At 37.2% G+C, this 16264-nt stretch overlaps 1 protein-coding gene and 1 non-coding gene across 4 annotated transcripts in view; one reads left to right on the top strand and one right to left on the bottom strand.

Annotated features, from left to right (window-relative positions):
- The window catches only part of WNK3 (WNK lysine deficient protein kinase 3), a 190972-nt gene that overhangs the window by 152387 nt on the left and 22321 nt on the right, over positions 1-16264 (bottom strand). The gene's annotated exons all lie outside the window — the stretch shown is intronic.
- LOC112445247 (small nucleolar RNA SNORD52) lies at positions 2169-2234 on the top strand. The gene has a single exon (XR_003033613.1). It is a non-coding gene; the product is annotated as a small nucleolar RNA SNORD52 (small nucleolar RNA).

The following is a 16264-nucleotide window of genomic DNA, read 5'->3' on the forward strand; positions in this document are numbered from 1 at the left end:
AGATCAGTAGATATGCTCTGAAGAATAACGAATAGATTTTGATGCTTTCTGATTAAATTAGCAGAATACAAGTCTTTCATCTACCAAATCAAATTACTGTACCTTTTGATCCTAGTCAGCATTAAAAGTAAACAACTTTACAAAATTACAACTGCTGTCCCAGAAATATTGCTGGAAGTCCACTAAAAAAGGTATGGCCAAGACCTTCAAAGGTCCACTTCTAATTCAGTGAGAGGAAAATAAACCTGTCAAACTAGCACCAAAATCCAGAGGAAAGTTTTCAGCTACTATAGTAATCTTAAAACACAGACAGATTGATACATGTAGACACACACACACATACTCTATTGTATTGATGATAACCACTTTTATAAGTTAATTGTAATATATCGCCAATGAGTAGAGTTCATACTAAGAAATGAATAAGGATCTAGAAGGCAAACTGCGATAGCTAATGGAGATGACACAGTCAGAAACCAGAAAAATTATAGTCTATAAAAATGATCCCTAAATCTACTGTCTCTAAGCAGTAAGGTCACAAAAAGTATCAAATATCAATTTTCAGTGTTATAAATATTAGTTTATATGGCTGATAAATATAATAGAGGTCAAATACAAATTTACCAAATAGATTTCAACTATTCCATACTTCTTTCAAAAGAAATACTGTCCTGTTATGAATGTTAACTAAACACATTATTATAATATATGGAATGCTAAAAATGTACACAAAATCTTTCCTGAGACAAGGCACAATATCAACACGATTAACCTGCATATGTATTTATTCAAGATAAGAAGCATTTAGTTTCCAAAAGGTAAACTATGGCCTTATCAGCTATGTCTATTAATGCAAACACCAACAATGAACTACAGAACCAGGTCAGAGGCTATATGAATCTGTTTCTGCAAACATGAAAGAAGGAAGAAGAAATCATTAACATTGTTACAAAAGCTGTATTATAACTTGTTCAATTAAAGATGAATGCTATGAAGGCTTCAAAATGGTTCTTAAATATCAATGAATATTCTGAATAAATACAAAATCACTAAGTATTTTATCACTAACATTTACTGAATACTCAAATAGGTACCTCATGCTTTATAAGCATTATCTCTAATTCTCAACATTTTATTTCTCAAGTTGAACAGTAGGTACACAATTTCCACCATATTATTCTTTATTCAGATATCAGAAACATCTATTATACTTTTCTTTTTAAAAAAAAAAAAGTGAAAAAGTAAAGCTCCAAAATGCTAAACTACTTAGCTTACCCACAGTACCTAGCTAGCACAGATAAACTGGAACTTAGGTCTGCTATATTATGAATTCTAAGCACTTCCTAGTTCAAAGCTCTGTCCCTCAGAAACAATATTCACAGTAATGACTACAGACACCTCATTCACAAACCACTTTCCATGAAGAGATATGTGTAGCACCTTAGAACTAAAACTAAATGAAACAAACACACACTAGGGTAATTATAATTTGTAGATGGTAACATCCGAGTACTAATCAAGAAATCAGAATATAAACAAAGAAATCAGCATATAATAATCACAGTTTGGCCATAAGAGCATATTAAAGCTTTTAGACAGCAATGGTATGTATCAATACCTAAACGAAAGTGCTCATCAATGGTGGTCAAAATAAGATATAGAAAGAGAGATGAAACACAGACATAGCCAGGTTCACTTGTCTTCCAGTACCACTGAACACAGAGGATTCTTCATCCAGTTAGGACCTGAACATCCAGTTCATTTGGTCAGTATACTGCCTTAGCAGACACACAGGAACATCTAGTTCCTTTGTTCTGACTCTATACTAGCTTCTGATTATAATTTACCTTCCCATGTATCTAACCTGCAGACCATTAGAGCATATGGCCTAACAACTATATCAGGTTAAATGAATTCATTAATTTGTTCTAAACTAATAAATTTCTGTCCTAGATCTAAGCATTTGAGTTAGCACTAGTCAGTCTCCTCAACATGTCTAACCACCTCTGGACACTGACGAAAGGTGAAGTCCAGATATTGAACCAGGGCAACCCAACCATGAAACTGTTCCTCAGAATCCCCAAGCCAGAGAATGTCCTTAAATGAAACCATTAACTAGTACCCCTTGAGCTTGAGCAGTTAGTTTAATGTTAAGAACATTATTTTACAGGAATGATGATTTCTCAGTAGAGTCTCTGATGCAGGTCTTGATGTCAAAAATTAAGTTCTAACTCATTAGGGAGAGGGAATCTTAAAATGCCCATTTAAGAAATAATTTCTTGTAAAATGGCTGAAAACATGAAAGAGTGAACTGTTCAAATAACTAACGAGGAGGAAATTCTTAAATCATCTATGTAAGTGTTATATGCAGGTACTTATATACCTAATACAATGGCATCCCACTCCAGTATCTTGCCTGGAAAATCCCATGGACAGAGGAGCCTGGAAGGCTGCAGTCCACGGGGTCGTTGAGGGTTGGACAAGACTGAGCGACTTCACTTTCACTTTTCATTTTCATGCATTGGAGAAGGAAATGGCAACCCACTCCAGTGTTCTTGCCTGGAGAATCCCAGGGACGGGGAAGCCTGCCATCTATGGGGTCACACAGAGTTGGACACGACTGAAGTGACTCAGCAATAGCAATAGCAATATACCTAATACTAGGACCCTGATGCTGGGAAAGATTAAAGGTAGGAGAAGGGGACGACAAAGGATGAGATGGTTGGATGGCATCACTGACTCAGTGGACATGAATTTGAGCAAGCTCCAGAAGCTGCTGATAGACAGGGAAGCCTGGTGTGCTGTAGTCCATGGGATCACAGAGTCGGACAGGACTGAGCGACTGAACTGACAAGTGTTATATATATACAATTGATAGAATATAAATCCCTGCTCTATCCCTTTGGGCAAGTTCCTTAATGTATCTAAACCTCACTTCTACCACCTGAAAAGTAATCATTCCTACCTCTTTTAACTATTGCAAGATTAAATAAATATTCAAATTAAGTACCTGCATAAGTGCTCAATTAATGTATTAATTTTGATAAATGCAAAAGTGTACAATACCATTATTAGTAACTTAAGATAAGTTCCTCAAACCACAAATTACCTGTTGGCTTTTCAGAACCCAACTGTTATATTTAGGAAGAGTCCACATAAAACTAAAAGGTAATTCCAATTAATAAATGGAGGAGAGTGGAAAATAGAAAATCACCATTAGAACACCAGAGTTAATACTTATTACAGGCAAAATATACTAATGGATGCCAAAAAAAAGGGAAAGTTTGAGGAGAAACAGATATTTGCATAGGCTCAAAGTATCTACTCCTAAGATCTTTATTTATTAATATGTACAAAGGGAAAATATTAATTTATAATAGAGAATACCTATCAGACATCACCCTAACCAAATGATGAAGGTTATCATAACCAGTAATCCATACATCATATATACCCTGCTATGATGCACTGAGAATGGAGCATCATTTCTATGGTATTCTTGCCAAAACTCATAAGCCTAAAGCTAATCATATAAAAACATAAGACAAACCCAAATTAAGGAATACTCTTCCCTGATGGCTCAGATGGTGAAGAATCTGCCTGCAATGCAGGAGACACAGGTTCAATCCCTGGGTTGGGAAGATCCCCTGGAGAAGGGAATGGCTACCCACTCTAGTATTCTTGCCTGGAGAATTCCATGGACAGAGGAGCCTGGCAGGTTATAGTGGGATTGCAAAGAGTTGGACCCAACTGAGTGACTAACAATTTCACTTTCTACAAACTAACTGAGCAATACTCATTAAAAGTTTAAGATCATGAAAAAAAACAAAAAAAAGTTCAAAATCATGAAAAACATGCCAAGATGGAAGAATTGCCACAGATTAGAAGAGACTAAACATCTATTTCTGCTTTATTGACTATGCCAAAGCCTTTCACTGTGTGGATCACAATACACTGTGGAAAATTCTGAAAGAGATGGGAATACCAGACCACCTGACCTGCCTCTTGAGAAACCTATATGCAGGTCAGGAAGCAACAGTTAGAACTGGACATGGAACAAAAGACTGGTTCCAAGTAGGAAAAGGAGGAAGTCAAGGCTGTATATTGTCACCCTGCTTATTTAACGTATATGCAGAGTACATCATGAGAAATGCTGGGTTGGAAGAAGCACAAGCTGGAATCAAGATTGCCAGGAGAAAGATCAATAACCTCAGATATGCAGATGACACCACCCTTATGGTACAAAGTGAAGAGGAATTAAAAAGCCTCTTGGTGAAAGTGAAAGAGGAGAGTGGAAAAGTTGGCTTAAAGCTCAACATTCAGAAAACTAAGATCATGGCATCCAGTCCCATCACTTCATGGGAAATAGATGGAGAAACAGTGGAAACAGTGGCATACTTTATTTTTCTGGGCTCCAAAATCACTGCAGATGGTGACTGCAGCCATGAAATTAAAAGATGCTTACACCTTGGAAGGAAAGTTATGACCAACCTAGACAGCATATTAAAAAGCAGAGACATTACTTTGTCAACAAACGTCTGCCTAGTCAAGGCTATGGCTTTTCCAGTAGTCATGTATGGATGTGAGAGTTGGACTATAAAGAAAGCTGAGCGCCAAAGAATTGAAGCTTTTGAATGGTGCTGTTGGAGAAAACTCTTGAGAGTCCCTTGGACTTCAAGGAGATCCAACCAATCCATCCTAAAGGAAATCAGTCCTCAGTGTTCATTGGAAGGACTGATGCGAAGAGCTGACTCATTTGAAAAGACCCTGATGCTGGGAAAGATTGAGGGCAGGAGAAGGGGACGACAGAGGATGAGATGGTTAGATGGCATCACCGACTCAACAGACATGAGTTTGAGTAAACTCCAGGAGTTGGTGATGGACAGGGAGGCCTGGCGTGCTGCAGTCTATGGGGTTGCAAAGAGTTAGACATGACTGAGCAACTGAACTGAACTGAGAAGAGATTAAAGGGACGTAACAACATATGTAGGGGTCTTGTTTTTGTATCCATTCAGCCAGTCTTTGTCTTTTGGTTGGGGCATTCAACCCATTTACGTTTAAGGTAATTACTGATAAGTATGTTCCCGTTGCCATTTACTTTATTGTTTTGGGTTCGAGTTTATACACCGTTTTTGTGTTTCCTGTCTAGAGAATATCCTTTAGTATTTGTTGGAGAGCTGGTTTGGTACTGGACCAGGAAGAAATAGAAAATCTTAACAGACCCATCACAAGCATGGAAATTGAAACTGTAATCAAAAATCTTCCAGCAAACAAAAGCCCAGGTCCAGACGGCTTCACAGCTGAATTCTACCAAAAATTTAGAGAAGAGCTAACACCTATCCTGCTCAAACTCTTCCAGAAAATTGCAGAGGAAGGTAAACTTCCAAACTCATTCTATGAGGCCACCATCACCCTAATACCAAAACCTGACAAAGATCCCACAAAAAAAGAAAACTACAGGCCAATATCACTGATGAACATAGATGCAAAAATCCTTAACAAAATTCTAGCAATCAGAATCCAACAACACATTAAAAAGATCATACACCATGATCAAGTGGGCTTTATCCCAGGGATGCAAGGATTCTTCAATATCCGCAAATCAATCAATGTAATACACCACATTAACAAATTGAAAAATAAAAACCATATGATTATCTCAATAGATGCAGAGAAAGCCTTTGACAAAATTCAACATCCATTTATGATAAAAACACTCCAGAAAGCAGGAATAGAAGGAACATACCTCAACATAATAAAAGCTATATATGACAAACCCACTGCAAACATTATCCTCAATGGTGAAAAATTGAAAGCATTTCCTCTAAAGTCAGGAACAAGACAAGGGTGCCCACTTTCACCATTACTATTCAACATAGTTTTGGAAGTTTTGGCCACAGCAATCAGAGCAGAAAAAGAAATAAAAGGAATCCAAATTGGAAAAGAAGAAGCAAAACTCTCACTATTTGCAGATGACATGATCCTCTACATAGAAAACCCTAAAGAGTCCACCAGAAAATTACTAGAAATAATCAATGACTACAGTAAAGTTGCAGGATATAAAATCAACACACAGAAATCCCTTGCATTCCTATACACTAATAATGAGAAAACAGAAAGAGAAATTAAGGAAACAATTCCATTCACCATTGCAACAGAAAGAATAAAATACTTAGGAATATATCTACCTAAAGAAACTAAAGACCTATATATAGAAAACTATAAAACACTGGTGAAAGAAATCAAAGAGGACACTAATAGATGGAGAAATATACCATGTTCATGGATTGGAAGAATCAATATAGTGAAAATGAGTATAATACCCAAAGCAATTTATAGATTCAACGCAATCCCTATCAAGCTACCAACAGTATTCTTCACAGAGCTAGAACAAATAATTTCACAATTTGTATGGAAATACAAAAAACCTCGAATAGCCAAAGCGATCTTGAGAAAGAAGAATGGAACTGGAGGAATCAACCTACCTGACTTCAGGCTCTACTACAAAGCCACAGTTATCAAGACAGTATGGTACTGGCACAAAGACAGAAATATTGATCAATGGAATAAAATAGAAAGCCCAGAGATAAATCCACGCACATATGGACACCTTATCTTTGACAAAGGAGGCAAGAATATACAATGGATTAAAGACAATCTCTTTAACAAGTGGTGCTGGGAAAACTGGTCAACCACTTGTAAAAGAATGAAACTGGACCACTTTCTAACACCATACACAAAAATAAACTCAAAATGGATTAAAGATCTAAACGTAAGACCAGAAACTATAAAACTCCTAGAGGAGAACATAGGCAAAACACTCTCCAACATACATCACAGCAGGATCCTCTATGACCCACCTCCCAGAATATTGGAAATAAAAGCAAAAATAAACAAATGGGACCTAATTAACCTTAAAAGCTTCTGCCCATCAAAGGAAACTATTAGCAAGGTGAAAAGACAGCCTTCAGAATGGGAGAAAATAATAGCAAATGAAGCAACCGACAAACAACTAATCTCAAAAATATACAAGCAACTCCTACAGCTCAACTCCAGAAAAATAAACGACCCAATCAAAAAATGGGCCAAAGAACTAAATAGACATTTCTCCAAAAAAGACATACAGATGGCTAACAAACACATGAAAAGATGCTCAACATCACTCATTATCAGAGAAATGCAAATCAAAACCACTATGAGGTACCATTTCACACCAGTCAGAATGGCTGCGATCCAAAAGTCTACAAATAATAAATGCTGGAGAGGGTGTGGAGAAAAGGGAACCCTCTTACACTGTTGGTGGGAATGCAAACTAGTACAGCCACTATGGAGAACAGTGTGGAGATTCCTTAAAAAACTGGAAATAGAACTGCCTTATGATCCAGCAACCCCACTGCTGGGCATACACACTGAGGAAACCAGAAGGGAAAGAGACACGTGTACCCCAATGTTCATCGCAGCACTGTTTATAATAGCCAAGACATGGAAGCAACCTAGATGTCCATCAGCAGATGAATGGATAAGAAAGCTGTGGTACATATACACAATGGAGTATTACTCAGCCATTAAAAAGAATACATTTGAATCAGTTCTAATGAGGTGGATGAAACTGGAGCCTATTATACAGAGTGAAGTAAGCCAGAAGGAAAAACATAAATACAGTATTCTAACGCATATATATGGAATTTAGAAAGATGGTAACAATAACCCGGTGTACGAGACAGCAAAAGAGACACTGATGTATAGAACAGTCTTATGGACTCTGTGGGAGAGGGAGAGGGTGGGAAGATTTGGGAGAATGACATTGTAACATGTAAAATATCATGTAAGAAACGAGTTGCCAGTCCAGGTTCGATGCACGATACTGGATGCTTGGGGCTAGTGCACTGGGACGACCCAGAGGGATGGTATGGGGAGGGAGGAGGGAGGAGGGTTCAGGATGGGGAACACATGTATACCTGTGGTGGATTCATTTTGATGTTTGGCAAAACTAATACAATTATGTAAAGTTTAAAAATAAAATAAAATTAAAAAAAAAATAAAATAAAGGGACGTAACAACTACATGCCATGTGGAATCCTGATCTGGAAAAAAAGAACACCAGAAGGAAAACTGGAGAAATTCAAACAAGTTTTATATTTTAGTTAACAGTATTGAACTAATAATAATTTCCTACAGTTTTGGTAACTGTTCTCTGGTTGAAATATTAGCATAAGAAGAAACTGAGTGAAGGACATACAGGAATTTCTATACTATCTTTGTAACTATTCTGTTAATAGCAAATTATCTCAAAATAAAAAAGAAAACTAATTAGTAAAGGAAAAACTAATTGGTAAATAGGATCCCTGTTTCTTGCTATTTCCAACCCTATCACTTCTTTCAAACAAATCTATATTTAACAGCTCTTTCATCTTTTCACTAATTTCAATCTCCAAGCCTTCTTCTTACTGATTATAAATTCCCTCAACTATATAAGCTTTTATGAAAATGGAGCCTGAATCTGCTTTTTCTCCCCATTATGTCCCTAGCACTTAGCATAACTCTGATACATTGTAGGTACTGAGCATTTACTTGTTGAATGAATGAATGAACAATGAATGAATGACAGCTGTTTTCTCTGTATTCATTTCCTGTTGCTGCTATAACAAATTACTACAAATTTAGTGGCTTAAAACAACACAAATTTATTATCTTCCAGTTGTGGAGATCAAAAGTCCAAATGAGTCTCACTCAATTAAAATCAAGGTGTTGTCAAGGCTGTGTTTCTTCTGTATGCTCTAGGAAGAAACTGCTTGCCTCTTCCAACTTTTAGAGATTGCCCACATTCCCATCACTCCAACCTCAGCTTCCAGTGTCAGATCTCCTTCTGACTAATGAGCATCCTTCTTCTCAAAAGCACCCTTGTGATTATACTGGGTCCACCCAGATATTCCAGGATAATCTACCTATCAGAAGATCTTAAATTTAATTGTACCTGCAAAATCCATTAGGTAACATTTATAGGGATTCCCAGGTAGCTCAAGAGTTGGACACAACTGAGCGACTGCAGTTTCACTTTTCACTTCCATGCATTGGAGAAGGAAATGACAACCCATTCCAGTGTTCTTGCCCTGAGAATCCCAGGAACAGGGGAGCCTGGTGGGCTGCCGTCTATGGGTTCACACAGAGTCGGACACGACTGAAGTGACTTAGCAGCAGCAGCAGCAGCCAGGTAGCTCAGTGGTAAAGAATCTGCCTGCCAATGCAGGAGACAGATTCGATCCCTGGGTCAGGAAGATTCCCTGGAGAAGGAAATGGCAATCCACTCCAGTACAAGTAAACTTACAATGTGGAAAACGTAAAATTCTTGTTTCTATAGAGGAGGAAATGGAATACATCAGATTATTTTTATGGCATTTAGTGCTCTCATGTAGATTTAGATCTTCTCCCTACCTTCCACAACACTGAAAGGCCTCTCCTCTCCATCATTCTGTGTCTCTTTTTATATGGCTACTTCATTGCCATAACTGTCTACTCTCCAACTTAGTTTGCCAGCTTTACTTTAGTTCAGTATTTTTGGAAAATATTACAGTTGCATATTCTCTCCTCTTATTCAAAGTTCTTCAAAGTTAGAGAATGCCTTCTACTGCTTTTGAATAATCCCAAGACTCTCTAGAACAGTTCTCTTCTTAGACTAGAATCCATTAAATGCTGTTGTTGGGGAGATAAGAATCTATCATGTTTTTAATACTTCTGAAAAATGAGATTCCTTTGCTTCCCTTGGTAACACATACCAAGGTCTATCAGCATCAGGAAATTTGCTTGGGAAATCCCATGGACAGAGGAGCCTGGCAAGTTACATTCCATGGGGTCACAAAAGAGTCAGAAACAACTTAGTAACTAAACCACCACCACCAATATATTTATAGGTTCTAGGGATTAGGACATGGACATCTTTGGAGTGTACAACTATATGTATCAATTTGTTATCTAACAAGCAGATAGTTACCTCAAAACTAACTAATTGAACTGGGAAAATTAATTATATTTCTCAGACCAAGTCTGTCTCCTGCTACTCTCACAACCTCTGTCATTTCATGAAAACATCTGCCTTTGGTTTATAGCTTTTTTTTCAAGTCTTTATTAAATTTGTTACAATACTGCTTCTGTTTCATGTTTTGGTTTTTTGGCCATGAAGCATGTGGGATCTTAGCTCCCTGACCAAGGATTGAATCTGTACCCCTGGCACTAGAAGGCCAAGTCTTAACTACTGTACTGCCAGGGAAATCAGAGCATTAACTATATTTAAGTAATTTGTATTCTTCCTCCATTTGATGTAATTATTCTTTGCCTATGACAGTATTCCACTTTGAGGGCTGAGCCCAAAGAAAACAGTGGGAAATTAAAATCAAATAACACTATTCAGGGTATGCATATATGTAATGAAGCATCTTCTTGATAGCTCTAACAGAATCTAGAAACACTTCCAAAAGGGTCATAACAAAAGTATTTTAAGAGCAAAAGTATCCCAGTATGAATACTTTGGACAACAATATTTATTCAGAAACAAATTCTAGCATATATTTTAAAATTATCTTTTCCTCTATTGGAAATTCAGGTATTTTCACACTATTTTCTAATTTCACAATTAAATGTAGGGCTGCGTAAAAATATACTTCTCCCCAAAGTGTTTTTGATAAATGAAAATAAAACAGAAACAAGTTTCTCCAAAATTTTGATAGATACTTCAAGCATGGAAGTATAGATCTTTAAACTGTTACTTCTACTGCATTGCTTGGAATATATTCACTACTATAATCAAAGTGTATTAGAATGCTCACTCAACATGTCAACCTGCTATAGTCAACTATGTCTTTTTTCTAATCTTTCTTTTCAGTAGCATTTTTAAAAGTTCAGTTCAGAGACTATAGCTGACTTGTTAGAGGTCTAGTTGTTAGATCTACTTAACGATGGCCTGTTTAATTACCTTGAAAAGCACGTAATCACAGAATTGATCCCACAGTGAAGCTTATTATAAGCAAATATATTTAGAAACAGTCAAATAACAAAATTCATATATCTATGTGATTCCTCTGATTGGAAAATAGCCCCATTATATGAAAACTCAGTTCCATCAAGAAAACAAATGGCATACTAGTGAAAGTAAAGCAGAAGCTGGTTGTGTTCCCATGTGTAAAAGCAAAGTGCTACTGATTTTTCAAGCTGACAGTGGAGAAAACTATTACAAACCCGTGTGACCCACTCCTCCTAAAACTTACTAAACAGGGCTTTCAGTAACATCTGACCAGGTCTTTCAATATCATGAACTGCTGCTAAGTCACTTCAGTTGTGTCCGACTCTGTGTGATCCCATAGACGGCAGCCCACCAGCCTCCCCCGTCCTTGGGATTCTCCAGGCAAGAACACTGGAGTGGGTTGCCATTTCCTTCTCCAGTGCATGAAAGTGAAAAGTGAAAGTGAAGTTGCTCAGTTGTGTCCGACCCTCAGTGACCCCATGGACTGCAGCCCACCAGGCTCCTCCGTCCATGCGATTTTCCAGGCAAGAGTACTGGAGTGGGGTGCCATTGCCTTCTCTGCATCATGAACTAAAGTCTTCTAAATAAAACGTATGACTGACAGCCCTCACTCACAGTAAATTACCAATTTATCAAGTAATTACCAAGTAATCTACAAATTGTTTACAAAGAACAATAGATCAAAGTCTTTCCACTAATGCATTAAAAAATCAAATTATGGAAGAGAAAAAAATAAATCAAATTACGGAAACCATAAAATACGACAAACTGTTGAAATGCAGGTATTTATGGCCAAATCCTAAATCTGCACACATCATCAAAGGGTTTGTCTGTTTTTAACATCCTCAAAGTCAAACATCAGCAGTACAATCTATATATCCTGATTCTTGCACTGCCCTAAAGTCAATGTATTCTAAATAAATGGGTATGAGGTTTTTAAGAATTGCTGGACAAGGCTCAAGTATCTACCATAGGGGGAAATACCATCAAGAGAAAAAGGTATAAAAGTCTTTTCTGAGCTATGAATTTCAAATCAAACATGAAAAAGTAAAATTTTAAAAAGGAAAATAATTCATATTTCAGGGGAGAAGATTAAGAGGTGGTATGTATGCAATAAAAATATAGCTTACATATTTTAATGATGTTAATAAATAGAAAATACATATCAAGTTAATAAAACAAAAGTATAGACACTCAAATTTTATATATTATACATACACACCTATGCTAAGTCACATCAGTCGTGTCCGACTCTGTGTGACCCCATAGACGGCACCCAACAGGCTCCTCTGTCCCTGGGATTCTCCAGGCAAGAATACTAGAGTGGGCTGCCATTTCCTTCTCCAAGGAAAGAATATAGAATAATTTAAACTGTTCACTGGGATATTTTTCAACAAAATTGCTTAATTACATAATAAAGAGTAAGATTTTACTGAAAAAAATATGAGAAATTGTACATTACAAATTACATAGTACTTACAGGAAAGTAATTAAAAGATGATGTCCTTATTATCTTCCTGGGATTCCAAATAACTTTATTGTTGCTGTTTTCAGTCATTAAGTCATGTCTGGCACTTTTTCAACCCCATGAACCATAGCCCACCAGGCTCCTCTGTCCATAGGATTTCCCAGGAAAGAATACTGGAGTGGGTTGCCATTTCCTTCTCCTGGGATCTTCCTGACCCAGGGATTGAATCCACGTCTCCTGCATTGGCAGGTGGATTCTTTACCACTGACCCACCAGGGATGCCCTCTAAATAAGTTAGTTTTTCCTAATTTCAAATACGCAAAAAATAACATGATGTCTAAAAATAATATCAACTAGGTCCACTAATTTCGACATTCCTTTCAGAATGTGCTCAGTCGCTCAGTCATGTTCAATTCTTTGCAACCCCGTGGACTACAGCCCGCCAGGCTCCTTTGTCCACAGAATTTTCCAGGCAAGAATACTGGAGTGAGTTGCCATTTCCTTCTCCAGGGGATCTTCCCCACCCAGGGATGGAACCCAAGTCTCCTGCATTGGCAAGTGGATTCTTTACCATTAGTGCCACCTGGGAAGCCCAATTCAGAAAAGAAAACTTCAATTGTTGTTCTTTGTGTAAATTAAAATGTACTTTACACTTTAGGACTTCCCTGGTAGTAAAGTGGATAAGAACTCGCCTGCCAATGCAGAGAGCACAGATTCGATCCCTGGTGCAGGAAGATTCCACATGCTGTGGAGCAACTAAGTCCCTACGCCACAAATACTGGGCCCAAGCTCTGGTACCTACAAGCTGCAACTACTGAGCCTGTGTGCCACAACTACTGAAGCCTGCATGCCTAAAACATGGCAAAAGATGTTGCCTAGAACATGGCAACAAGAGAAGCCACCACAATGAGAAGCCCACACACCATAACGAACAGTAGCCCCTGCTCGCTGCAACTAGAGAAAGCCTGCACTAAGCAATGAAGGCCCAGTGCAGCTCCCCAAAAAACATACTTTATCTTTGTAAATTAAAATTTACATTTGCTCTCCATGACAGATCCCCAAATCTGGCTATATATCCAATTACCCAGAGAACTTTTAAAACTAAGTTCCTGGGGGAAATTCCCTGGTGGTCCAGTGGTTAGGACTCCACGCTTCCACAGCAGGGGCCACAGGTTTGGTCCCTGGTTAGGGAACTAAGATCCCTCAAGCTGCACAGCACGAACAAAAAGTAATAATAATAAAACTGCATTTAAAACATAAATAAATAATAAAAGTAAGTTCCTGAGCCGAAAGTCTGCAGTGGATGCCATGAATCAGTATGCTGCTGCTGCTGCTGCTGCTGTTAAGTCGCTTTAGTCGTGTCCAACTCTGTGTGACCCCACAGACAGCAGCCCACCAGGCTCCCCTGTCCCTGGGATTCTCCAAGCAAGAACACTGGAGTGGGTTGCCATTTCCTTCTCCCATGAATCAGTATATATGATATAATATTATATAAAGCTAATGTTGGTGTATTAAGGGAATTCCTCCTGTGATTCAGCTGGCTCTTGGAATTGATCCCTTATTTCAGGGCTTTTCAAGCTCTACTGTGCATAAAAATCACCTGCAGATGTTACTAAGAGGTAGATTCTGATTCAGTAGGTCTGGGGTGAGTCCTGGGGACCTGCAGCTCTAAGTTACCAGGTGATGTCCATGCTTCTGGTCCAGAGAGTACACTTGGAGTAGTAAGACCTCATAGGATCTTTCAGTCTTTCCACATGTGAATAATAAAAGGTATTCCCATATGCAGTTCTTATTACTGAAATATTTTCAAGTTTTACAGAAACATTCTTTAGCATAGCTAGAGTATACAACTTGCAAAATATTTGACACATCTTTACTATGTGTCCTACTACCAAGTGAATGGAAATTATCTCCCCCATTTACAAACAGAATAACACTAAAAGATGAGTGTTACTCCAGTCAAAAGATACAAACTTCCATTTATAAGATAAATAAGTACTAGAAACATAATGTACAACATGATAAAGATAATTAACACTACTCTATGTTATCTATAGAAATGGTTACGGGAGTAAGTCCTAGGAGTTCTCATCACAAGGAAAAAAATTTTTCTATTTAATTTTGTATCTGAGATGATGTTCACTAAACTTACTGCTATACTCATTTCATGATGTATCTTAGTTAAATCATTATGCTGTATACTTTAAACTTACACAATGTTGTATGTCAATTATATCCCAATAAAATTGGAAGAAAAAAGCAAACAACAATAACAACAACAAAGGACCAGACAATAAGTATTTTACATTTTGTAGGTCTCTACCCCCAAAAAAGATGAGTGTTACTGAAATCACAATGCAGAGATTAAATTAAAATTTACATAACTTTATACACACACACACACATATATGCAAAAATGTTTATCACAACCATGTTTATAATAGTAAAATACTGGAGAAAGTCTAGAAGTCCAACAATAGAGGACTGATTAAATATCTTATAAAGGCATCTATCAAAGATAATGATGTAAATGTACAACTACCAGTAATGAAAAGATGTTCATGATTAAGTTTAAAAACAAAGTTTTGTCCAAACCTTATAGTATGGTTCCATGGGGGTGCATACAATCATATATACATTTATTCAAAAGAAAGAGTCCATAAAGATATATGTTAAAATGGTTAAAGCATCCTCAAAGAATTATAATTTCAGGTGATCTTAATGTTTGTTTACTTGAAGGATCTAATATTCCTACTATGACACAGACTTTATAATAAAATTCTTAAAGGGTAAAAAGGGGTGAGAAGAAAATCAAGTAAAGCCCACATAGCACATGCACACATCTTTCAAGAACTACTCTAATGGCTTGACTCCAAACAGTCATCAAGGGACTTCCTATATTCAAAGCACTTCAAATCTTGTTAAAACTGTAGTCTTGCATCCCACCCCAGACTTACAGAATCTGAATCTCTGATGTAGGCTCCTAAATCTGCATACAAAGCAAACAGTGACTCTTAAACACAGTAAATTTTGGAAACAAAAAGATTCCTAGAAATGAAAGGACCAAGATTAAATTTCAACCTATTTAAACGGCAAACTACGGCAAATTCAGAATGGGTGAAATCATGTAACATACCTATACACCACACGCAGCAACCACTGGAATATGAACAACAAAAACCTATATTTAGCAACCAGATTTATTTAATCTTAATTTTAAGCGTCTCTTGTGAACATTGATCATTTCCCATGAGCTGACTGAGGTCACAAAGGTTTTCCTTATGTTTGATCTACATCTGTCTGAAACTATTCCTATTATAACCTTTTCTATGATGTTCTGTCTCTATTTACTCCTACATTAGTTAAAAGTACTATATAGACATTTACTATGGAACCAAATATCTAGATAATTCAACTATTCTTCTGATGCTTTCACTTCTCCTTCCTAAACAACATTCCAGTTGACTAATCCCAGTAGATTCTGGCGATTATTTCATCCAAAGATCCTCTCTGAGGCAAACTCAAAGGCATGGAGAGGAATTTATACTACTAGAAGCCTTCAAAGAAGCAAGGAAAGCATTTCCTGTTCTGAAAAACAGCACATGAACCCCCAAAAGTCTATTGACAGAGAAATGGAAAATATCATACTGAATATATCCCTAACATATCAACTCATAAGGCATACATTTACTAAAAACTTTCAAAATGAGACACTAAGAGTTTTGAGAATTTCCTAAGGTTAATAAATTAGAATCATTTCCCCAAAGAAAGCCAGAACAGAC

The sequence above is a fragment of the Bos taurus genome, chromosome X (genome assembly GCF_002263795.3).
Source record: "Bos taurus isolate L1 Dominette 01449 registration number 42190680 breed Hereford chromosome X, ARS-UCD2.0, whole genome shotgun sequence".
NCBI lineage: Eukaryota > Metazoa > Chordata > Mammalia > Artiodactyla > Bovidae > Bos > Bos taurus.